At 40.8% G+C, this 26,097-nt stretch overlaps 1 protein-coding gene and 1 pseudogene across 4 annotated transcripts in view; both read left to right on the top strand.

The window, feature by feature from the left end:
• GDA (guanine deaminase) overlaps positions 1 to 26,097 on the top strand; it is a 158,835-nt gene that overhangs the window by 47,077 nt on the left and 85,661 nt on the right. The window lies entirely within an intron of this gene.
• LOC116559675 lies at positions 7,302 to 9,458 on the top strand (annotated as a pseudogene).

Below are 26,097 nucleotides of genomic sequence, written 5' to 3'. Positions count from 1 at the left end.
GATAAAATGGATTAATAAGTGTAAGATATATAGAATAATGCCTGGCATGGAGTACATGGCCGTTAGACTCAAGCATTATTGTCAGCAATGAAGATGAGAGAGGTGGACAGAATCAGTAGCTATTTAGATCAAGCTGGCTGGATTTGATGATAGCTTGCATATGTAGGGTTGGAAGGCAAGTGCATCAGGAGTGATTGGAAAGTGGATGTAGATGTGTGTAAATAGCACAGTGGGGCACAAGGTGACCAGTGATAGGAAAAGCGTCTTGAAGGAAGTAGTAGTTGAACTGGACCTGTTAGAACTTGAACATGCAAAAGAGGATTATATAGCCCCGGTGAAAATTGTGAGCCAATATTCTTCAGTTCTGAAGACTGCTGGGAGGAGAAAACGTTCTTTCTCACCTGAGACTACTTTGCCAGAAGTTCTCTCAGTCTGAATCACAAATCCTAGTGGTTCTGTGTCATCCCTTCCTCCACCTTCCTGCCAAGCTCAGCAACTCAAAATACACTCTTGGTCCTGAGAAAGGAAATTGGGCTAAGCCATCCCTTGTGAGGCTGCTGAATAGGAGCTTGGCTTTCATCAGCAAGATGCTTCACTCCCAATTATTACAGGATCTTCTTGCAAATTCCCATTTTCTAGAAGGCTGACTGCTAATTCAAAAAGCTTTTGGCAAACACTGCTGGCTACCCACTCACCAGTCATGACCTCTTTTTCCTTATCAACACCTGAATTAGATCAGCCCATGATAAACGTGGCCTGTGGGTACATCATGGTGTAAGTCTGTCACCGTAATCCTACCTCCATTTACCAGATACTTGTTCTTCCAACTTCCTGGTAGCTGAGCGTGGCCAATGATGACATTCTGGCATACAGGATGTTTGTTCAGAAGCTGCTAGGATTTGGGAAGAGAGGCCCTGCCTTTTTTGGATACTCTCATATCAAGAAAGGATTCTTGGAACTGCTGCTGCCACCATGTGAGACTGTGAGGAAAAGGTTAGGGGATTTCAGAGACACCAGCCCAGTCTCTAGCATCACTGAGCAGTTGAACTACCCCTGGAACTCTCTGCCATCAGACTTTGTTGTTGTTGTTGAGATGGAGTTTTGCTCCTGTTGCCCAGGCTGGAGTGCAGTGGTGCAATCTCAGCTCACTGCAACATCTGCCTCCCGGGTTCAAGCAATTATCCTGCCTCAGTCTCTGAGTAGCTAAGATTACAGGCGCTCATCACCACCCCTGGCAATTTTTTTTGTATTTCTAGTAGAGTTGGGGTTTTGCCACATTGAGCAGGCTGGTCTCAAACTCTTGACCTCAGGTGATCCACCCACCTCAGCCTCCCAAAGTGCTGGGATTACAGATGTGAGCCACCACACCCAGCCCAGACTTCTTTTGTGAGGTAATGAAATGTCTTTATTGTCTAAATCTCTGTTAGTTGGGTGTTGTTCATTGCAGTTCAGTACACCCCATTACTATACTGCTTTCCTAAGAGCAATATTTTACACTTTACAATAATAACTGCTTTCTTCTTCTTCTCCTTATTGGCCTTTCGAGGCACCCATATCAGTGGTCAAGCCCAGCCGGTTTTCCTCTGGGATATCTGTGTGCATATTCACTTCCATTGCCCCCATCCAGCCCTTTACTGTCTCTTAGCTAAAATATAACAGGAGACCCTTAACTGTTTTCTCTCTCTCATTCTAATATTTCCCCCACATTACTGACAATTGTTTTCTTGGAACATGGGTAGTATCATGTATCTCCTCTTCTATAACCATCTGCGGCTCACTGCTATTGCCTCTAAGGTTCAAACGTTCCAGAAGATGTTCTAGGCATGATATTATTTGGCCCCAACCTGTTCTCTGATTCTTCCTATTGCTTCATTTCTTTGTCTGGGAAGTGGGAATAGGATTACCGTGACTGGTTTACGCCATGTTGTATCCATGAGCCAAGACATGTCTATCCACGCAAATTTCTCCCTGTTTTCCAGCACATCATGTCCTTTTATGCCTCCACATTGTTGGCACCAATTTCTCAGCCTGGAATAGTCCTCCTTTTTATATCTCCATTTCCATTTTACTTCTATCAAAATGAAATCTTGCTCTTCTTTTAAGGCCTAGCTCTGATGTTCTCTTTTTCACAAAGGCTTTTTGACCACCATTCCCAAGTAGAAATAAATTGCCCCTTCCTCTATTCTTCCACAAAATTTTTCATGTATTTCAAATGAGTATTTTACAAGCAGTTAAGAATATGGCGTCTAGAATGAGATTACATGAATACAAATCACAACTCTGCCACTTACTTGGACAAACTTTCTGACATATCTGAGCCTCAGCATCTTCATTTAAAAATGTGGATTAATAGCAACCTTAATAGAGTTGTGAGGCAAGTGAGAGCGTGTTATTATTTTTCTTTCTTTATAGTAATTATTTCAATTTGCCTTTGATTATACTTAGCTTTATTGAATGTTCTCACTCACTGAAGTGATTTAAAGTTTTTGGAAAAAGAGAGGTGAACTGGAGAGAAGGTAACAGTTACTAAGTCATACTGTATGTCAGACACTCTGCCAAATCCCTTACAAATCAACAACCTTGAGATAAGGTGAGGATACCATCATCACCATCATCATCTTTACTTTACAAATGAGGAAATGGAGGCTCAGAGAGTTACTTGGCTGCAGTCACAGCCAATATGTGGCAAAGGCAAGACTCAGAGCACTCAGAGCCATGCCTGTCTGATGCCCAAGGTCCACGCTCACCAGGAGTCCCTGCTATCTTCTGTCGTGGGGAGGGCCAAAACTCTATTGTCCTTAAGTCCCCTTCAACATTGTCATTTGTTTTAGCACAAAGTAGGTGGTCAGTAAAGTGTGTTGAATGTGATGTGTAATACAAAGACACTTATATGTGATGTGTAAAATACAGTTCTCTTTTCAGACGGATTTTCTGAAAACATGACTTGCCTCGCTTTTTGAGACTTGGAAGCAATACTCCTGGGCATGACTGGAGTTTGTCCCCTTCTGGTTGTGTAAAGCTCTCTGTTAATTCCTGGAATTTCCTGGCAATCCTGATTGATTTGGCATTTGGCTGTGGGTGTGTGGGTGTTGGTGTACCTGACATGTGGCTGAACGTCCAGGAGGTTCTGACAGATGCAGAAATAGTGGGCAGTATCTCTTGTAGGCCTGCTGCAAGCCCACCAGGCATTAATCTGATTATTTAGGGATGAAGACCAGGTGGACTTCCACTTGCAAGAGGAGAAATCCAATCAATCATATATTTACAATCTATCTTTCTGTAGAAAGGATTTAAGTCAGTTGCAAAGGACACAGGCAAATACTGATGCTTTTACACATTTAAAGGGAGAAGAAAGTCAGTCATTAACATAAAACAGAGCTTGGAATTAGATTTAAAGTGCTTCATGCAATGACCTACACTCTTACTGGCCTCCAACTTTTCGAGGTGGGGTCAGGAAAGGCACATTATCTGTTACTGAGTCGACAGTATGTGTACTAAAGCAATTGCTCAGAAAGAGCACATCTGTTTTTGGTGCTGAGTTCAGACTGGAACTTCTCTTACATGAACATTGTGCCTTATAATTGTGGTAAACAAGTTTCCTACACAAGGTAGAATGTCATAGAATTGACTTTTCTGAGTGCCTTTTATGCAAGCCGAAGATGTGACAAAAGAAGGACGCATAACACCCTTCTGTAGGGAGGAGGCTGTGGGAGGAGCAGGGGAAGGTTGTCCGGGTAGCCAGGTCTTGGCTAATCTGAGTTAATCTGGAGATAGATTTCAGGATGTTAGAGGGGTGGCAAGACCACATGTCTGTAAGGCAATCCTCCTAAGAGTGGTTCTTTCAGTTGAGTCCCTCCCCTCCCCTCCCTTCCTTTCCTCTCCTCTCCTCTCTCCTTCCTCTTTTTTTTTTGAGACTGAGTCTTGTTCTGTTGCCCAGGCTGAAGTGCAATGGTGTGATGTCGGTTCACTGCAACCTCTGCCCCCAGGGTTCTAGCAATTCTCCCACCTCAGCCTTATGAGTATCTGGGATTACAGGTGCCTACCACCATGCCTGGCTAATTTTTTTTTGTATTTTTAGTAGAGACAGGGTTTCGCCATGTGGACCAGGCTGGTCTTGAACTCCTGACCTCAGGTGATCCACCTGCCTCAGCTTCCCAAAGTGCTAGGATTATAGTCGTAAGCCACCATGCCCTGCCTCAATGGAGGTTTTAATGAACACCAAGGGGTGGGAGCCTAAGTGGTTCTTTTGAGCAAAGCCTGGAGTGCAACTATTTTGTGTCATCAATAAAATGCAGACCCACATGCATTTACTGGTAATCGAGTGTTGAAGATATTCAGGAGCCTAACGAGAGACTATTCAGTAATTTCAAATCGATTCACATTGGTGGGAAATACTCTTATCTGGTTAGAAAGTGGGATGGTTTTGCAGCTGCTTGGTTTGTTTTCCATTTTGCTTGTGTTCAAGCCATTCCTTATGTATGTTTCACTCCAAGTACCATCTTTCAAATCTTTTTATTGCTTTTCTATTCCAAAGTGACCTCTTCCTATTTTTGGTCTCTCTCTTTTTGCAAATGTAAGCAAGCTTTCTTTGACGTCTCTCTTATTGTCCGTTCTTTTTATAGAGTACTTATATACATTTGCTGACCATGTGCCTTACTTGGTCAGCAAATGTATATAAGTACTGTAATATTAATTAGATATTAAATTCCAACTGATTATAAGTTTCTAGTCACATAAAATATTAAAATATTAATATTTCAATTCTAACTGATTATAAGTTCCTAGTCACATCAAGAAAAAAAGTAGAAAATATCTAATACTTTATAGCAAGCACAAGATCTTGCAAAGCACAAAGATTCTTGTCACCATTTCAGCCACCTGAGCACTGAACTAACTTTCTCAGTCCTGCCTCCTTCATTGGTGTGCCTTTGAATTCCTGAGAGAAAACCCACCCTTTATTCTGCAGCCTTGTCCAAAATGTCCACTGTGTCCTGTTATTCACCTCCGAGTTCTTTCTCCATTGAAGTTGTACTTTCTTTTTCTTGGTCTTTCCTTTTAGTGTTGTTTGTTGCTCTTGTCAGTAAAACTATTTTTATGCCTTGATTCCCAGTACCTCAAAACTCAAGCACACATTGGAAGTCCCTCTAAATCCACAGTCTTCTCCAAACTATGCAAAAATGGTGGCACTTAAACTAACCTAACCAATATGCATAACTGTGAATTTACAAAACTGGCTGGAGGAAGATAAACATATGCTTTACAATAAAGTTGGTAAGAGGTGTTTTGACGGATTGAGATAGATTCAAAAGGGGCATCAGACCCTTCTTATCCTGCTTTTCTTTAATGAATTACCCATTAAGCTCTGTTCCTTTTCTCCCACACTCCACTCCCACTCCTACCCCTGTGATTGGTGCAATGTCTGCATATGGATTTTTCTATGGAGGGCTTCATAGCTTTCATCTGATTTCAAAAGGTAAGTAACCTCAAAATGTCAAAAACCTCTATATTAGCTAATCCTGCGTCTCAAGTAGAACCCTTTTATCTGTACAACATCCTTGTTTGGTTTTTAATTTGAATACTTTCAGTGATTAGTAGGCCAAAAATATATTTATTTATCTGACAAACCGGGTGCTATTAATGTCACTTTTGTTTTTCATTTACCAAATTTTAAGAGAAGGAGTTCGAGTCCTACCTACCACAATTATTGGAAAGTCAACTATCAGTCATTTGGGACCTCTTTTTCTTTTCCTCCTACTTTACAGAGATTCCTGGAGACTTTCATGATCCAAGCCTTCATTCATTCCTGGATATGGATTGCTTATTGTGGTACAGGGACTCTTCTTGTTTGGGGCTACAGTGTTGAACAAGGCAAAGCCACCGCCTTCATGGAACTTCCCTTTCATTTTGAAAAGGGTCTTCCAGATGTGCGGTTCTTAAAATGAGTACAACCCCTTATCGCTAAGTCCACAATGGCTGCTGTTGTCCTTGTTCCTGTCCACATGATGCTGCATTTGGGTGCTGAGTAACTGCCATCACTCGTCCAGGCTGGAAAGGACCTTCCCAAGGGCAGTTTAGTGGCTACTCCACACCTGGTGCTCAGTTTGTTCTAGAACAATTTATATAGACAGCTGTGGCTACATTGGTCTTGATATCTCGCTTCCCCTCTAGAAAGGAGAACAGTGTTTCATTCTTTCCTGGTGGATCTAAGACACTAAAAAACAAAGTACAACGTAAATTCTCCTAGGGCATGTTCTCACTTATAAGTAGGAGCTAAACATTAAGTACTCATGGACATAATGATGGCAATAATAGAAACTGGAGCCTACTAAAGGGGAGAAGGAGGGAGGGAGGCAAGGACTGAAAAACTAACCATCAGGTACTATGCTCAGTACCTGAGCAACAGGATCATTTGTACCCCAGACTTCCAGTGTACCCAGATAACAAAGCTGCACAAATATTCCCTGAGTCTAAAGCAAAAGTTGAAAAAAAAGATGAATTCTCAATTGGTCACTCAAGTACGTTTAAAATATGATTTTAGAAGTTTGATCAATTAATATATTAGCAACACGTCTCATATTAAGCAGTTGTGCATTAAAATACTCTATAACATGATTAAAAAGGAATGTATTTTGTGTGTAAGTCATCTTTATATATTGCATTTGGCTTCTTGCCTGTGACACTGAATTATAAACTCCTAGACGAAAGGCACGTTGATGATATTGACCATATTAACAACAATAATACTATTGAACATTTATTAAACACTGTTATGTGCTAAGCCCTGTGCTGAATGCTTTCCATCAATTATGTCAGTAATTCTCATGATGACTTTGTGAGCTGAAACTGTTCTCCTTGTTGATAAGAAAATTAAGACTCAGAGTATTGATTCTAACCCTGAAATAAAAATGTGGTGGCTAAATAGCATGATTTCTTTTACTACTCAAGTCATCATGTAGCAATTTTGTCTGAGACAGTCAAGAAACAGATTTAGAAATAGCTTCCCTTACTTAAGTTGTTAGTACAGATTCAATTCCTAAGGCTATAGGTAGAGATAGACTCATCTCTTCTGATGCATTTTCTTTTCTTTCTTTTTTTTTTTTTTTGAGACGAAGTTTCGCTCTTGTTGCCCAGGCTGGAGTGCAATGGCGCGATCTTGGCTCACTGCAACATCCGCCTCCCAGGTTCAAGTAATTCTCCTGCCTCAGCCTCCTGAGTAGCTGGGATTACAGGGCATGCACTACCATGCCTGGCTAATTTTTGTATTTTTAGTAGAGATGGGGTTTCACTATGTTGGTCAGGCTGGTCTTGAATTCCTGACCTCAGGTGATCCACTCACTTCAGCCTCCCAAAGTGCTGGGATTAGAGGCATGAGCCAATACGCCTGGCCTTCTGATGCATTTTCTAAGATTAAGTACTAAATGTTGACTATCTCACAAAAGATCTTGCTTCATACCTGTCTTTGACCTTGTTTCATACATTCCAAAAAGCTTCACCCTTTTCCTTAGTGAGAACATGATTTAGTTGACTTTATCACACTAACTTATTAACTCAAAAGAATAAATTATGTTTTTCAATTTAACTTCTATTTGAGATCTGTTTTTCAAAACCTTTTTGACTGTTGAAGTTGGTGTCTCTGAATGTGAAATGCAGTTTTCTTCCTGTAAATTAGTCACTCACGCGTTATTACCTAGAACCATTTTACCATCCTCACCTCTCATGTTTTCTCTTGCTGTCACGGTCCTGTTCAGGTTGATGCCACTGTGGGAGCTATTGCTATGGTCACAATGCTCTCTTTTCATCATATAACTGGTTTTTGAAAATTATTTTGATAGAACAAATCTTTCTTAGCAAACCCCACCTTAACACCCAACTGTGTCAGTGTCAGTTTATTTACAGGCCGTTGATTCATGAATGTAAAAAAAAAATTGAAGGCCAAAGCAATCACAAGGTAATTATAATTTAAAGTGAGTTCTTCTCAACTTACATATAATGATACGAGAATTTTTAAATTCCAAGATTCTCCAGAAGCTTAAATGGAAAAATAGAGTGCATCATAAGATCATACATCCCCTCACCCTCACACATGTACACCCCTGTACACTTGTATATAAAACACAGTTCTGGAAGAAGATATTAAAATAAAAAACTTAAGTAATTACTTTTGTAGAGTAGGAATGGAGAGTTGGGGCTATGGAGGATAATTTTTATTTTTGTATTGCTAGTTTTAAACATTTCTGTATTGAGAGAGAGGGACGTCCAGCTTCTGAGCGGTAACCTTTGTTGCGCCGGTGGTGCTAAAAGAGAATTAAATATGGGTGATGTTGGGAAAGGCAAGAAAATTTTTGTTCGGAAGTGTTCCCAATGCCACACTGTGGAAAAGGGAGGCAAACACAAGACTGGGCCTAATCTCCATGGTATCTCTGGGCGGAAGACAGGTCAGGCCTCTGGATTCACTTACACTGATGCCAATAAGAACAAACGCATCTCCTGGGGAGAGAACACTGAGGGAGTATTTGGAGAATCCCAAGAAGTACATCCTGGGAACAAAAATGATCTTTGCTGGCATTAAGAAGAAGGGAGAAAGGGCAGACTTGATAGCTTATCTCAAAAAAGCTACTAATGAGTAATTATTGGCCACTGCCTTATTTATTACAAAACAAATGTCTCAGGACTTTTTCATGTGGACCATGCTTTAATAGATCTCATACACCAGAATTTACGTCATGAATGACTGACAGGATATTTTGTTGGGCAGTCCTGATTTAAAAGTAAGACTGGCTTGTGGTTAAATGAATATGTTCAGTTTTTGAATTTTAATAGTAATTCCAATTTAGTAAATGCTATCACTGTTTACCCCTTCTAAAGATATGATTAGACTTCGTTAGTAATGTTAAATTTTTCACAGAGATAGTGAGTGCCATCTTAAAACTTACTGGAGATTGGTTTTATATTTAGATTTATATAACTGGTTATGTGAATATTTTTAAATATGAGGGAAATTCCTTCACCGTCTCAGAACCAAGCAAGATTCACCTGTATTTTGTGTTCATTTGCCTCTTAAAGGCAAGAGCTGAAGATAAATGGGTAGCAATGGCTACTTTATATTTTTGGCCTTAACTATGCCAGTCTAATTAGAATTCCCTGTATTTAAAATGGTTCCTTTTGCTTATTGAAAGGCATTTTAGTGTGGTTTATGTGTAATATCAAAAATTATTTAACACTTCACACATTTTATAAAGCATGTGATCATAAGGTCACATGCTTTTAAAATAGTAGCCAATTAAACTTCACTCTTGAATTCCTTACCAGAAAAAAAAAATTTTGTATTGCTTTTATAATTTAAAACCAATTTATTTTATATTAAAATTTATATTTTTTCTTAATTGCAGTAAAAGATGCATAACATACAATTTACCATTTTAAAGTGTATAATTCGGTGTCATTTATTGTATTCAGAATGTTGTGCAGCTACCACCACACTGACCATGATCTAGTTCAAGAACATAATATATTCCTCACCCCAAAGGGAAGCTCATTGCCCATTAAACGGTCACTCCTTATTCCCTCTCTTCTCTTCTGCAACTATCACTAATCTGCTTTCTTTATGTACTTGCCTATTCTGGATGTTTCAGATAGTTGGACGCTTATAATACATGACCCTTTGCGTCTGACTTTCTTGATTTAGCATGTTTTCAAAGGTCATCCATGTTGTGGCATGTGTCACAATTCATTCCTTTTTATGGCTAAATAATATTCCATTGTGTGGATACACCACATTTTGTTTATCCTTTCATCAGTTGATGGACATTTGAATTGTTTTGCCCTTTCGCTATTTGTCAGCAGTGCTGCTATGAATATTTCATGCACAAATTAAAAAATCTAGCTGGTTAAAAAATATCTTTGTGTGGCTTCCCATTGCCTAACCCTGTGATAAACCCAGGCCCGGCCTTGCTGATTGTTTGCCCAACCTTCCATGTTGTTATATTCCTTTGTGTCTTTGTCCATGCTCCTTTTTCACCTTCCAACTATTTGATGGATACACCTTTCAAGATTCAACTTAGGTGTTACCTCCTCAATGAGGTCATTGCTGACACAGCTCCTGGCCTGCCTGCCTTGGGTGGAATGCAGTGGTGTGATCTTGGCTTACTGCAGTTTCCACCTTCCGGGTTCAAGTGATTCTCGACTCTCAGCCTCTTGGGTAGCTGGGACTACAGGTGTGTGCCACCACCCCAAACTTTGTTGTTGTTGTTGTATTTTTAGTAGAGAGGGGGTTTTACAGTGTTGGCCAGGCTGACCTCAGATGATCTGCCCACTTTGGCCTCCCAAAGTGCTGGGATTACAGGTATAATCCATTGTGCCCGGCCTGCGTCCCACTTTCTACTCTGTGCCTCTTTTCAACGCTTACTTGATCTCTTGAGTCTCCCCTAAACCTGACCTTGAAGGCAGGTTCATGACTTTATCACCTTTGTGTCTACAGCACTTAACACATGGTAGGCACTCTGATGAATATTTCTTTGCTAAATGGTGCTTGGATTTTTTCACCACAGGATAACCAGGTTATCTTCTAAATAACCAATTGTTTGAATAAGAACACTGGTTTTTTCTAATCTAGATGCCAATGTATTTGGCTACTGGGAGCTGTAATTAGTTTCATGTCCTGGTGAGTAATTAAGAACCCTGGAAGAGTACTTTTTAATTAGAACTCTGAGACCTCATAAAGTTCTCAAATGCCTTTAACTTGGACTATGTTAAGGACCTCAAATAATGTAGATTATAAAGCCCTGCTTGTTTCTTTTGGTTTTGTATTATGGTTTATTAAGTGTTTGCTTTTTCATAAGATGGTAATTTTCTTGAAATGTTGCTTGTAAATGGCACTTAAAATTTATAGCCCTGGAACATGGTAGACTCTCCATGAGCAATAGCTCTTATTAACCATCGCCTGTCCACCACAGTACTTTACACAGTGCTTTTGCACAAAATCAGCATTCACTGCATGCTTTTGAATGAAAGAATAAATAGAATGAATGGGTATATGCTTTGCAGAGAGTAGACAAGAAATAGTTAACATCCTCAGATGGTCTTAGCCAATGTGCTTGAAGGTGCAACACAAGAAGTAACATTGTTGGTGACTTCCACACAGAAGCAGGGTTTTTCTCCTCTGCTATTTAACCTATGCATTGTTTCCTTTCACCCCCTGTAGAGTGATCTCATGTACACTTTAACCCTTTTTCGAAATGCAAAACACAGAAGCCATTCTGGGTTCCTAGATTAGTGGGGGCACTTGTGCCTCCTCACCGTCCCGCAGAGCGTGGACTCAATGGTCTGTGGCACTAGTATGCTTGGAGCTCATGAGAGCTGACAACAGCAGATGGAGAGTGAGGACCTCAAGGTCTTCGGGATAAAATGGTAAGCAAAAGAGATGCGGTTCCTGACTTATTTGCACTCGGAGTCAATAATCAAATTAGTATGGATAAGTATACAATTTCTAAAAAGAAAAAATGCACAGTGCCATGGAGATGTAAATCCAGAGGACTTGGCTTATTTTGAGGAGACGCTTCAAGAATGTAACCCTAAAGAAGTCCTGTTGGAGCTGAGTCTGAAGGTTAAATGGGAATTGATTAGGCGGGGGGCGGGGGGAAGGTCTGTCTGTGCAAAGACCCAGAGGGGAGGAGGAACCAGGAACCTTGTGGTAAAGAATAGAGGAGGAGGGGGTGGTGGAACTAGATGAGGGCAGAGAAAAACCATAGTCATTCCCATTAGCCCAAGAGCAAGGGAAAGCCTGTGAAGGGTGTTAGAGGAAGATAGGTGAGATTTACATTAAAAAAATATTAAAAATAATTTCAGAATCAGGAGCAGAATGGAGCACAGCAAGACTAGCTGCTGGAAGAGGTGAGTTAGAAAAAGACTGCAATGGACCACAAAAGAGATAAGTAGATGGTGATGGAGATAGAAACAGGGAGATCTGTGAGATAAGAAGGAGGCAAATCAATGGGATTTGATGGAAAATGGATATGAATGGAGAGGAAAGAGCTTTCCTGGCTTTTAGGCTTGTACAACTGGATGGATGTGGTGGCTGTCACTGAGTGATTGAAGTCAAATAATATACAGAGACAAATCTCTGAAATTAAAACATTTTATATGGGAAGAAAGAATTAATGGCACTAGTAAGAGAGCTGGCAAGTTTTGATTGGTAAGTGACGGTAACAGGTAAAACTATCCTTAAAGTCACAGGAGATTGCTTCAGCAGCTACTGGATAAAACTTTTCAGGTGCAGTAGGCAGTTGCCCCAGCGCTTGGATAGAATTACATTCTTAGAGCAGTGTTTTGCTCCTTGAGTGCTTTTACCATGATCTCTTTATTTTAGTTGGGCATGACAAGAATGACACAATTTGTTGATTAACCTTCACATAGGGGAGAGAAGAGGTCCAGCCAGGGAGGGTGGATCCAGAGGTCTGCTTTGGTCGTGCTGAGTTGAGATGCTTTTGTGACATCCGCTTGGAGATGTGAAGTAGATGTTGATTCACAGGTCTGGAGCTCACAGGAGATATCTGAATGGGTGATAGAAAATGTGGAGCAAAGGCTGAGAAGACAACAGGAACTAGACTAATTCCCGTTGTTGAGTTTAGAGTAAAAGAGAATGAGCAGGATGAAAAGGACAATGCAAATGTCAGAGGAAGACACGGGAGAATACTGTCATAAAAATCAAGAGATGGGATACTTCAGGACGGAGGGAGTAGGGCGGATGTCATGTTACTGAGATGTAAGGCCAACACTGGAAAAATGTCCCATGGATTTAGCAACCTGAGGTAACTGTTGACCCTAGGAAGCTTATTTTAGCACAGAGAGAGGGTGGCAGTCAGCTTGGGCTGGGTTTTGGAATGAGTGGAAGACAAGCACATGCAGATAGTAATCACAGACAACTATTTTGAGATTTTAAAAAAAAAGTATAGTGTTTGGCTGGGCGTGGTGGGTCACACCTGTAATCCCAGCACTTTGGGAGGCTGAGGTGGGCGGATCACAAGGTCAAGAGGTAGAGACTATCCTGGCAAATATGGTGAAACCCCGTCTTTACTAAAAATACAAAATTTAGCCAGGCATGGTGGTGCATGTCTGTAGCCCCAGCTAGTTGGGAGGCTGAGGCACAAGAATTGCTTGAATCCGGGAGGTGGACGTTGCAGTGAGCGGAGATGGCGCTACTGCACTCCAGTGTGGTGACAGAGCAAGACTCCATCTCCAAAAAAAGAGTGTAATGTGTAATGTTTTATCATATGAGAAAAATAATAAATTGCCTCTAACCGTAAGAAAGTGCAAGTAAGTTACATACATTTTATTCCCCCACTGCTTCTCGGAGGACTTTCACAGAAACATTTGCACTGGTGGCAATCTGAGGAAAAAATGCCCTGGCTGTCCTGTGGACTTCAAACGCATTGCTTAGGTTTCTGTGAATCTTTACATTTCAGGTGACTTCCGTGTGCACATTCAATCTACTGAATCGCAATTCACTTGTGTTCATATTCCTGTATTTGTATGATGTTTCCCAGCTTTCCTCTATTGTATGTGAATAACTTCTTTCCAAGTACATTTCAAAAGTTAAGTAAACATGCTGCTGTTGCCCATTTACACATACTTAATTTCAAAGGATGACAAGCATTGGCAAATATGTATGTGCCAGGGCTTAGAACTACTTGCAGCCTTCTTAATAATCATTCTACTACTTATCTCAGAAATATACTCTAGTATTTCAGGGTCACTGGAAATCTTGGTAGGTAGTCAGTATTTTTGTTTGGAAGTACAGGATATCAGTAGTGAAACACTTCATTTTACTAAAGTCAAACAAGTAAGCTGTTATTTTCCCATAAATGTGAGATTGTTTGAAATGAAAACAAACAAAACCAGGTAAGACAATAGAAGCAGATGTTTTCTCTGTTCAAAAATACGGTTAGTATGTGAGGTATGTGTAGGGAATGGCTAAAAATAAAAATAAATTTTAAAATGCAGTTAGGGCCAGGCGCAGTGCCTCATGCCTGTAATCCCAGGACTTTGGGAGGCTGAGGCAGGCAGATCATCTGAGGTCGGGAGTTCAAGACCAACCTGGCCAACATGGTGAATGAAACTCTGTCTCTACTAAAAATGCAAAAATTAGCCTGGCATGATGGCAGGTGCCTGTAATCCCAGCTGCTTGGGAGGCTGATGGGGGAGAATTGCTTGAACCTGGAAGGTGGAGGTTGCAGTGAGCCGAGATCACGCCATTGCACGTGGGTGACAGAGCAAGACTCTGACTCAAAAAAAAAAAAAAATGCAGTTTGTTCCTAGGGAAGCGTTTTAAGATTTCCCCCCCTTCCCCAAGGGAACAGAAAACATCTTACCTCTTCTTCCGTTCCTCCCTTCTGGGTGAATGACTGTACCATGAAGATTTAATCTAGTTGAGAAAAACAACACATAGATGACTCACATTAAGAGGGAAGTTACAACCTTTGTATGTATGAATGGAGGCTTGTATAATGATGTTTTTCACTGTCCTGACAATCAAGTGGGAAGGAGAAAAACAAGATTTATGCTAGATTGATTCCAGCTGAAATTAAAAGGAAGACTATCCCTGTGATCTAGACAGGATTGGATGTTTCACAAGTGTCAAATCATTGAGCAGATAGAGTAAGTGAGAAGACAATCAGAGAACAAGATGTGGAAAGGAAATGATTTAACAGTTATGCCAGTGTCTTCACTCATATGCAGGAGCGGAAAAAGTTGATCTCATGGAGATAGAAAGTATAATGATAGATACCAGAGACTGGGAAGGATGTGTGGGAGGGGGTGGGGTAGGGGGATCAAGAGAGGTTAGTCAGTGGGTACAAACACAGTTAGATAGAAGTTATAAATTCTAACCTTCCATAGCAGAGTAGGTTAACTATGGTTAGCAACAATGTATCTTATATTTCAAAGTAGCTAGAAGAGAGAACTTGAAATGTTCGCAAAACATAGAAATAATACTCAAGATGAGGGATACCTCAAATACTCTGACTTGATCATTATACATTCTATGCATGTAACAAATATCACATGTACCCTATAAACATGTACAATATTATTTATCAATAAAAAACTTAAAAATATTGTGCCAGTATAAACGTATAACTCAATTTATATTTGTTCATGTCTTTTGACTTCTCCATCTTTTTGTTCACACTCTGAATGCCCTTACTCTGTTTTCTCCCCTATGTACACCATACTCATCGCTTTCTACAGAAAACACCTTGGTTATTCTGTCCTCACTGATGTCCTTTTTCTCAGTTTTCACAGATCAGTCCATAGTACCAATTTGGTGCTTAGAAACATATCATTGTGCATTGTTCTCGATTTTTCATAGGCATGTAAATTTTATTTCCTCCACCAGAAAGTAAACTCTTAAAAGGCAAAGATGATTTTGAAACTGACCTAATAGTTCAATAGACAAGTTTTTGTGGTTGATGTTGTTGTTTTTCTTTTGATAAGCATAGAAATTGTGCTTTTGGTCTTACAACTTGCAACTTTGTTTGTTTTGAGTTCCCTGTTCAGGAAAGGACCCTCAGGCCTCTCAAAAGTATCAAAAGAACTGAAATTAACCAGATACTGCATCCATGTATTGAAATACCAGGCTTCTCATTCATCATGATTGCTTCCTTACCCCTCTGGAGTTCCTGTTTTCTCATATCTTTCTTTCCTGCTGTATAAACCCCTAATTTTAGTCAATCAGGGAGATAGATTTGAGACTGATCTCCCATCTCCTCAGCTGCAGCATCCGATTAAAGCCTTCTTCCTTGGCAATAATCATTGTCTCAGCGATGTTTCAGTAACAATTTCTTGTACATTTACCTGAACCGTTAGCAGTCTGATGGGCATATGATGCACATTTAAGAAATATATGATAATTCCTTGAACTGTTATTAGTTGAAATGCTGTGTTTCGGAACATGGCAAAAAGTGGTTTAAGAAGCACAGTTTAAGCAACTTTCTGTCCAATCCTGGTATTTCTGTTCCCAGCCTCCCCCTGCAGTGTGTGATTGGCATACACCCTCTCACAGGCCCTCAGCATGCACAGGTCTAACTTTCACAAATGGATCTGGAAGATAATTTGTAATTTTGTGGAGGTGTGTGTTCAAGAGCAGCACATTGGTGCACTGATCAGTATCCCTTGACCAGCCAGTGATCCTTGCTGCTCATCAGCATCTATACCTCAGTGTAATTTCTTGTCCTTATCACATATGCAGAAAGTCTCAAGAAGTAGTTGAAAAATATTCAAAGCTTAGCATTTTAGTAAAGTGTTATAGTGCTTTTGAGAAAACTGCTGAGCAAATGAAGATGTGCAGCTATCAAAGTCGTTTATTTTTACTCGTGTTGCTGCTGCCAAAGGCTATAAACTCCCTGAGGACAGGGATTAGGTCTTGTTCACATTCCCTAGTGCTAGGGTACTGTCACCTGGGAGATAGAATGTGCTCAGCATATATTTGAGGAATGGCTAAGTAAGGAAATGATTCTTCCTAATAAAAGGAAAAGATTGTCAGGGTGAGGTAGCTCATGCCTGTAATCGCAGCACATTGGGAGGCCAAGGCAGGAGGATCACTTGAGCCCAGGAGTTTGAGACCAGCCTGGACAACATAGTGAGATCCCTCTGTACAAAACAAACAAAAAAACATGAGCTAGGCATGGAAGTGTGTGCTTGTGGTCCCAGGTACCCAGGAGGCTGAGGTAAAGTATGGCTTGAGCCCAGGAGGCTGCAGTGAACTGTGATTGCACCACAGCACTCCAACCTGGGCAACACGCTGAGACCTTGTCTTTTTTTTTTTTTTTTTTTTTGAGATAGAGTCTTGCTCTGTTGCCAAGGCTGGAGTGCAGTGATATGATCTCAGCTCATGGCAACCTCTTCCTTCCAGGTTCAAATGATTCTTGTGTCTCAGCCTCCCAAGTAGCTAGGATTACAGGCATGTACCACCATGCCCTGCTAATTTTTGTATTTTTATTAGAGTCAGGGTTTTGCTGTGTTGACCAGGCTAGTCCCAATCTTCTGGCCTCGAGTGATCTGCTCACCTTGGCCTCCCAAAGTGCTGAGACCCTGTCTTCAAACAAACAAATGAAGAATGTATAGCATTTATTATGTTCCAGGCACTGCGCTAAATCTTTTACATGTATTAACTCATTTAATCATTCTAACAATCCTATAAATTTAACTATTATTTATGTCTATTTTTCAGATGAGGAAACTGTGTCACCAACAGTTTGAGTGCCTTGCTGAAGGTCACACAACAGGTTACTGGTAGAATTACTGGTTTTACATTTAGCAGCTCTCATGTGGAATAAATTAAGTCCGGTACTGCTATTCAGCTATTTTTGAGGACAGGAAAGTCTCAAGATACAGTCACTAGCCTCTGTTACAAGTTTTTTGTTTCTTTGTTTTTGCTTTTGGTTTTTTGTCTTGCCAAGGCAAACTCCTGAGGGATTCTGGCAATTTGTTAGTAAGCTTTCTAAACCCTTCCAAGACTGCCAGATTGCTTATTTTTAATCAGTTTTCATTTACACTATTATGTTGTTTCATATTGGGGCTTTAGAAGCAGGTGAAGGTATTGGCTTTGGGGAGTGGGTAAAAGTTGACCAGTAATTGCTGCATGGCTAGCATCTTTATACAGGAGAGGAATTTTCAAGGCAAGTAGCGGGGCTTGTTCTGAGTTTCTTTTATTAGTTTCAGGAATTAGGCTTGTTAAGTAAGTAAAGCTCACAATATGTTGATCATGTGAAACGTAATGCCAAGGCTATTTTAGAGCCACGGTGAAGAGGACATAGATAAACAAGGAGGAGAGTGTCAAGTCACATAGAATATTTCTTACTGGACTCGGCTTTTATCTTTAAAGTCTATTCTTTTGGAAATAGAGCCATGATCTAACTTAATGTGCCTCCCCTGAATGTATGCTTTCTCCATGGCCACCGTAATTTCTTTGCACTTTCTTATCAATTTTGTAAGGCTTTGTAAATAAAACTGTGGACTAAATATCCTGGTGTGACTTATTTAAAGAACTCTCTCAAATGGCAGGCACAGTCTTGGGAGTTCTGTCTGGCAGAAACAAACTGGACCAACATTTTGTTTTTCTGTTATCATCCAACTTCTTATATGCGGTCAATTGGATAACAAACAGGCTAATGAGTTCACACTAGGATTAGAAATTATAAAACATTTGGTTTTCTAGGGGAACTGGGAATGGTTTTATAATTAATGTGACAGAAGAAAAACTGAAGCAGAGATGTTTTTAATTGCACCATATATGATAGAGAAAAAAAAAAAGTAATAAAAAAAATGCATCCTTCAGCTCTGAGGACAGATAATGGTCCTCTGTATCTAAGTGTCCAGGGGGAGGTATTCTCTGTTATTCCATACACCGGTGTCCCAGTGTTCAAATGCAATGAAGAGAGACAAGTTGTATATTAAACAAACAGAATGAGGCATAAAGATTTTTTCCCCTTTAATATTAGGGGATATGACAAAGATGATCATTTTTTCATTACCATAAAAATACAACAGTAAAGTTGAATTAGACCAGCAGATTTGATTAATGAATGCTGTGCTTATGAGAACACATAATTATTCCTGAGCTCTTGGAATGAACCAACTGCAGTAGCTTCTGGGGCACTTATACATATTACTTTTAAAGATAGAATCTTGCTTGGCAAAAATGGCTCTCCTAGTTTCTATATAAAAGATACAGCAAGAAGCAGGGAATGTATATATAGACAAAGAGAAAAATAAAGCTCATAGCTGTCTTCATACCAGTATAGATCTTTCTTAGCACATAACTAGATTTTTGTGGAGTTGTATGTAAAAGAGATTTTATCAGTTAAATGATGTAAAAAATATATTTGGGTACAAGTCGGTACAGCTGATCTATGTAAAAGGGATTCTGTTACTCAGAGTTGTTGATCATGGGCTAGTCAGTATCCTTTGTCAGTGTGCCTGTCTTCCTCGTTTGTAAAATGGATATGGGGAGGCTTGCTATTTCCTTACCAACCATTTCAAATATATGTCTCCTGATACCTTTGTGTTTTAGAGTTCTTGTTTTGTTTTACCATGAGCAAATCAGCAAGAGCTGCAAGCTAGCAAACATTTAAGGAGTGCTTGCTGTGTAGCAGGCCATGATAGGTGATACGGGCCCAAAGATGAAGGCGCACTGTCTCTCTACCCATGAGATCTAGTGAGGCCAGTGAATTATTGTTGTTGTTGAGATAGGCTTTTGCTCTGTCACCTTGGCTGGAGTGCAGTGGTGTGATCATAGCTCACTGCAGCCTTAGTCCCCCGGGGCTCAAGCGATTCTCCCACCCCAGCCTCCCAAGTACAGGTGTGCACCACCATAGCCAGGTAATTTTTATATATATTTTTAGAGACTGGGTTTTGCCACATTGCCCAGGCTGGTCTTGAACACCTGATCTCTGGCAGTCTTCCCCCTTCAGCCTCCCAAAGTGCTGGGATTGCAGGCATAAGCTACTGTGCTCTGTGTCATTTTTTCAGCTCTTTCATAGTTCATATCTACTTTCTTCAGCTATGTCTCATCTATTGTATAGTCCATCTGTTAATCTTGTCTAATCTATTGTATATTCCATCTGTTAACCTTGTGATAGCAACAATTATAACTTCAATTTCTAAAAGTTCTACTTGGTTCTTTTTCACATTTGCCTGATCATTTCGATTGTCCCTTGTTGCTTGTTCCATTTTGTGATTCCATTCTTTTATAAATGTACACTTGTGTGTACTTTATATCGGAACATCTGGACTCCTTGAGATTCTAAATCTGGACTGTGTAGCTTCTGCTAGCCTTTACCTCAGAGGGTTTGTTCCTTTGATTTTGATGAATTTTTTTTATGGGTTCAGTTTTGGTTAATCTTCACCTGGGAAAATCTGGAGGCTGAAATTCAAGATGTGATCCTCCAGAAAACATTTTTTATTTTTTCTGTTCAGAGATAGGGACCATTGGGGCCACCACGCATTTTGTCTGCATTTATTGTTCACTGCTCCCATTTCAGCTTAGAATCTCTTTTTTTGCTTCCTCTTTTTTCGTCTTTAATCTTCATACTCTTCCTTAGGTCCTGCAAAGTGCTACCTAAAAGGTCTTCTGCATTGTAATGTTATTTTATAACTTAAACGCCTCCAGGGTATCTTGCCCACCATATTTCTGAAAGTGAAATTGCTGATGTTATAGAATGTTTACTCTGTGCCAAGCATTCTTTTGAGCATTTTACTTGTGTTAGCTCATTTAACACTCACAACAACTTCATGAGGAAAAGTAACAATTTATTCTCATTTTACAGGTGAAGAAATTGAGGTACAATGAGATTAAGTAACAGGTTGCCAGTGTTACACAGCTGATACATACTACATGGGTTGATAATAGATCTGGGATTGTAAGAAATACCTTCAAAAGGCCAGGTGCAGTGGCTCACACCTGTAATCCCAGCACTTTGGGAGGCCAAGGCAGGTGGATCATGAGGTTAGGAGTTTGAGACCAGCCTGACCAACATTGTGAAACCCGTCTCTACAAAAAATACAAAAATTAGCCGGGCATGGTGGCAGGTGCCTGTAACCCAGCTACTTGGGAGGCTGATGCCAGAGAATCGCTTGAACCTAGGAAGTGGAAGTTGCAGTGAGCAGAGATTGCGCCACTGCACTCCAGCCTGGGCGGCAGAGCAAGACTCTGTCTCAAAAAAAAAAAAAAAAAGAAAAAGAAATACCTTAAAAAGTTATGCACATGACAGGAAATTCAAAGTGCACGAAAGGATATATAGTGACTTAGTAAGTACTTTTTTTGTTCCTTTGCCCTAAACATGCCATTGCCCCTCCCAGGAGGCCACTGTTACCAGTTTCTTAGATATTTTTCTAGGAGTGGTGTACAAAACATACAATCTAATATATATATATATATTACAGTATATCATATTTATTATACATTATGTGTCTGATTTTTCCAGAAAAATAGAAATGACAAAAGTAACATTTCTTGAATTCAAACCTAGGTCTTCGTGGTTCCCGAGTCTGCACACTTTGACTTTTCACAGGGAGCTGACTTGGGGTTGACATCCTTAGCTCCTCTGTACTGGACTAGGATGAGGGTTAGAGTAAGGGCTGGGGTTAGGGTTTGTGCTAGGATCTCCTCTGTAATCCTTACACCATGCCTAGATGTGGCCTGTGCAAGTGTGTTTTAGGATTGCTGCTTCCTGGGGAGTGGGATGGAAGGCACGGAACTCAACCTTGCCCATCTGCTCTGCGTCCATATTTGTTAGTTTCATATGTTTAAGGATAGGCTTTTGTTAGCCACTTCCTCTATTTTGAAACTCCTTCTTCTCTTTTCTTTTTCTAGTTTTTTCCTTCCTTCCAACCCTCCTGCAAACATTTATTTGAGTACCTTTGTGTGTCTAGCATTTTGTTTGGTGCTGGAAATACCAAGGTACAAGAACACCACTGTCTTTGAGGAGGTTGTACTTTAGTGGGGAGACAAATACCCTAAGTGCAAATTATAACACAGTGAGTTAAGTGCTTGTACTAGTTTCCTAGGGCTGCCATAACAACTTATTATAAACTTGATGGCTTAAACAACACACGCGATGCTCTCACATTTCTTGAAGTCAGAAATTTGAAATCTGTTTCCCTGGTCCAAAATGAAGGTGTCAGCAGGGCTGCACTCCTGGAAGTTCTAGAGGAGAATCTGTCTCCTGGTTTTCCAGTTTCTAGAGCCACATTCCTTACATGCTCAGTTCCACCCTCCACCTCCAAAGCCATGAGTGCTGCATCTTGCTTAAGTGATCACATTGCCTTCTTCTGCTCAAATCTTCCTCTGACTTCCCCTTCTTTTTTTTTTTTTTTTTTTTTGAAATGGAGTCTTGCTGTTGCCCAGCCTGGAGTGCAATGGAGTGACCTTGGCTCACTGCAGCCTCTGTCTCCCAGGTTCAAGCGATTCTCCAGACCCAGCCTCCTGAGTAGCTGGGACTCCAGGCATGTGCCATCACGCCTGGCTAATTTTTGTATTTTTAGTAGAGATGGGGTTTCACCATGTTGGCCAGGTTGGTCCTGACCTCAAGTCATCCACCTGCCTTGGCCTCCCAAAGTGCTAGGATTACAGGGGTGAGCCACCATGCCTAGCCCTGACTTCCTCTTCTAAGGACACTTGTGATTGTATTTGGGGCCCACCCCACTAATCTGAAATAATCTTCCCATAGCAAGATCCTTAATTTAGCCATGTTCTCAAAGTCTCTTTTGCCATATAAGGTAACATTAACATATTCCTGACTTTTATAGTTCTGTTCTTTTGTCCTCTTTCTCTCATTCATTCTTTCTCTCTCTCTCTCTCTCTCTCTCTCTGTGTGTGTGTGTGTGTGTGTGTGTGTGTGTGTTTGTATATCCTCAACAGTTTCCTCCAGACCTGGTGTGCCACTAAGTTGTGGGGGTCCTTCCTCAAAACACCACCCATGGGGCGCTCCTTTTTCTTCTCTCTCTGCTCCTCTCTACATTGGCTGATGCCCTTATTCAGATAAACATTCAAATGGTCAGCTAAGGGCTCTCCCTGTCTCAACACAACCCCCCCAACTTACCTTACAACCGTTGTTCCATTAATTGTTCTATGTGGCTCTTGTTTAAAAACTTCTAGAGGATACATTCTGAACTCCTTAGCGTGACACTTCAAGGTTCTCCGGAGTTCAAGACCTACATTGACTTCATTTTCTTTTCTTTTTTTTTTTTTTTTTTTTTTGAGAAGGAGTTTCGCTCTTGTTACCCAGGCTGGAGTGCAATGGCGCGATCTCAGCTCACCGCAACCTCCGCCTCCTGGGTTCGGACAATTCTCCTGCCTCAGCCTCCTGAGTAGCTGGGATTACAGGCACGCGCCACCATGCCCAGCTAATGTTTTTTGTATTTTTAGTAGAGACGGGGTTTCATCATGTTGACCAGGATGGTCTCGATCTCTTGACCTTATGATCCACCCGCCTCGGCCTCCCAAAGTGCTGGGATTACAGGCTTGAGCCACCGTGCCCGGCCCGACTTCATTTTCTTACTCATCAGTTGCTCACCAGGATTTCTCATGTGTTAAGACTGTGCCAGGCACTAAGTATGATAGTGAGTAAAAGTAGGCATGTCCACCCTTGGGGATTTTGCTGTCTAATAGGAAAGACAGATATGAATAAAATAATAATTATGAAGAAATGTGAAACTGTGAAATTGCAGCTACAATAAAACAGCAGCTCAGACTTATGTAATGCCTGCCATGCATCTAGCATCATTCTAAGAATTTCACATATACTGTCTCATATAATCTTCACAACTTGTTCATAACTGCTACTTCCTACTTTATGGGTGAGAAAACAGGCAAAGAAAGTTTAAGTGATTTGCCCAAATTTACACAGCTGGAAAGGATTTAAGCCAGGCAGCTTGGTTCTAGATTTTGTGTATGAAACCACTGTCATATTTCGATAAAGGAGAGGTGCCTGGTGCTATGAAGATCATTAACTGGGAGTGGGGCCAGGGTAGAAAGAAGCAGAGAGAAGCAAAAGTGCCTCATGGGTGATGTGTTGAGGAAGGTACACAACTTGTTGGTATACCAGACCTGTTGGGAACTGTTGAATGTGATGTGTATATGTGTGTGTGTGTGTGTGTGTGTGTGTGTGTGTGTGTATATATATATATAAAATGAATGAGAGTGGGATAAATGAGAGTGGGGATGGAGAATTGGAAAAGCTTTCTAAGGAAGGGACAGCTAAACTGAAGTTAGAAATATGCATTGGCATTAATTGGGCAAGAAGAAAGAAAAAGTGTTCCATCCAGAGGAAAGGTCACATGTCAAGGTCATTTGGAGGTGAGGAGCAGAGTGCTTATGGGGTCAGAAATGGGACCAGGTGGAGCCGAGAGAGCAAGGCAGAGGGAGGAGCAAGATTAGGCTGCAGTAGGATTAGGCTGGGGAGGCGGGTAGGTGCCAAATCACCCAGGATCTGTAGGTCATACTGTAAACATTTTTCTTTATCCTAAGTGCAATGGGAAGCCATTGCCATTGGGTTTTTGTTTTGTTTCATTTTTCTGAGATACGGTCTCACTCTTTCATCCAGGCTGGAGTGCAGTGGTATGATCATAGGTCACTGCAGCCTTGAACTCCTGGGCTCAAGTGATCCTCCTGCCTCAGCCTCCCAAAGTGCTGGGACCACATTTGTGAACCTCCACACCCAGCCCCACCGAGGTTCTATTCGGGGGTACAACAGAGCTGTGTCAGAGGTTTCTAGATTGTGCCCTGAATTGATGTGGTCTCATTCTCTGGAACAGGGAACCCAGGAAAGAGACCACATTCAGGAATAAGACCATGGACTCTGTTTTGGACCTGTTGACTTTGAGAAACACAAATGAGATAAGATGGAAGATTTCAAATATTTGGATCTGGAGTTCATTAGAGATTCCGGGCTGGGCTTTTAAGTCCAGCCTTTGTTTCATTGACTTTTTGCAATTGAAAGATGAACCTTTTGAAGGACTTGTATCGTGCTAAGGAGATTTTTAAGTCCTGCTTTTGAGACTGCATTAATCTTCTGTTGTAGATTTGAATGTAGGGTGAAAATCAGTCAGAGTGGGAAGAATTAATTTTAGAGACCTTTTCTACTTTCTACTTTTACAAAAGAATACCATTGGATAGTCATTTATCCTTCAATGATAGGAACTAGTTTTTGGAAATTGTGGTTTGAGTCTGTTATGAGAAAACTGGCAAGACAAAAAACAACCAAAAAGCTGTGTGAGGAGGCTTCTTAAGACTGCAGTGTAACCTCAGTGTCCAAGTCAAAGAGGAGTGTATTTGTTAGCTATTGCTATATAACAATTTACTCCAAAACTTGGGGGCTGGAAACAACAATAAAAATGTGTCATCCTCACAATTTCTGTGCATCTGGGAATCTGGAGGCAGTTTAGCTGAGTGGCTTGAGCTCAGGAGGCAGGAGGTTTCAGTCAAGGTGTTAGTGAGTGCTTCAGTCATTGGAAGGTTTGGGTGAGGTTGTGGGATCCACTTGCGAGGTTCAAGTTCATTCACATGACTGCAAGCTAGTGTTAGCTGTTGGCAGGAATCCTTGGTTTCTCCCCACAAGAGCTTCTCTCAGAGCTACTTGAGCGTCCTTAACCTATGACTAGAAAGCTCCCCCTAGACAACGCAAGAGTGAGAAGGCCAGATGGAAGCCCTCCTTTCTATGAGTGAGTCTTAAATGTTGCACAGTGTGGTGAGTGCTTCATTGCAAGCAAGTCCCTATGTTTGGCCCACCTCAAGGGTGAGAGAGGGAACTTGGCGCCACTTTCTGAAGGAAAGAGTGTGGAAGATTCTGTGGGCATATTTTAGAACACCACATGGGTGTTTGAAATCTGAGCTTTCGATGGGGCCTCCCCTCTCACCCTGTGTAGGAATTAATTTCGGGTACAGCATCCCTGACAGATGGTCATTCAGCCTCTGCTTGCCACTTCCAACTACAAGGAGTTCACTACACTGTGAGTCAGTGAATTCCATTTATATCCGGTTGTTAGAAGCTTTTTCTGTTCATGAAATTGAAAGCTCTGTTGTGGGTATTCCATTATTGAAGCTGGTTCTGCTACTCTCGAATGACACTTTTACATGATGGCCTTTCCAATATTTGCAACTGTGATAATCTTAACTTCTCTTCTCCAGATGAAAGTTTGTCAGTTCCATTCAGAGCTTCCTCTTGTGTTTTAATTCCAAGTGTCTTCCACATTCTGGTCACCCTCTTGTAAAAACATTGTGATTCAGTTTATCCTTCCCATATTGAAGACAGACTAATAGTTCTGTAGCCCAAGCTAAGTATAAATGGACACAGCAAGGGTTTCCTCACTTTGCGTAATAGTGGAGGATTGAAAGATGACTATGAAACCTGAAATAATGCAAAATAATCTTAATGGGAAAAATGATGATCATCCTGAGACCTTTAAAAACATCTGGGTTTTTTTTGTGTTTTTGTTTTTGTTTTTGTTTTGAGACGGAGTCTCACACTGTTGCCTGGACTAGAGTGCAGTGGCACAAGCTAGGCTCACTGCAACCTCTGCCTCCCGAGTTCACCCGATTCTCCT

Source organism: Sapajus apella, unplaced genomic scaffold, assembly GCF_009761245.1.
Source record: "Sapajus apella isolate SASKATOON/1434 unplaced genomic scaffold, GSC_monkey_1.0 scaffold24, whole genome shotgun sequence".
NCBI classification, from domain to species: domain Eukaryota; kingdom Metazoa; phylum Chordata; class Mammalia; order Primates; family Cebidae; genus Sapajus; species Sapajus apella.
The sequence above is the reverse complement of the archived record's forward strand: the minus strand, read 5'-3'. Positions and strand labels throughout refer to the sequence as shown.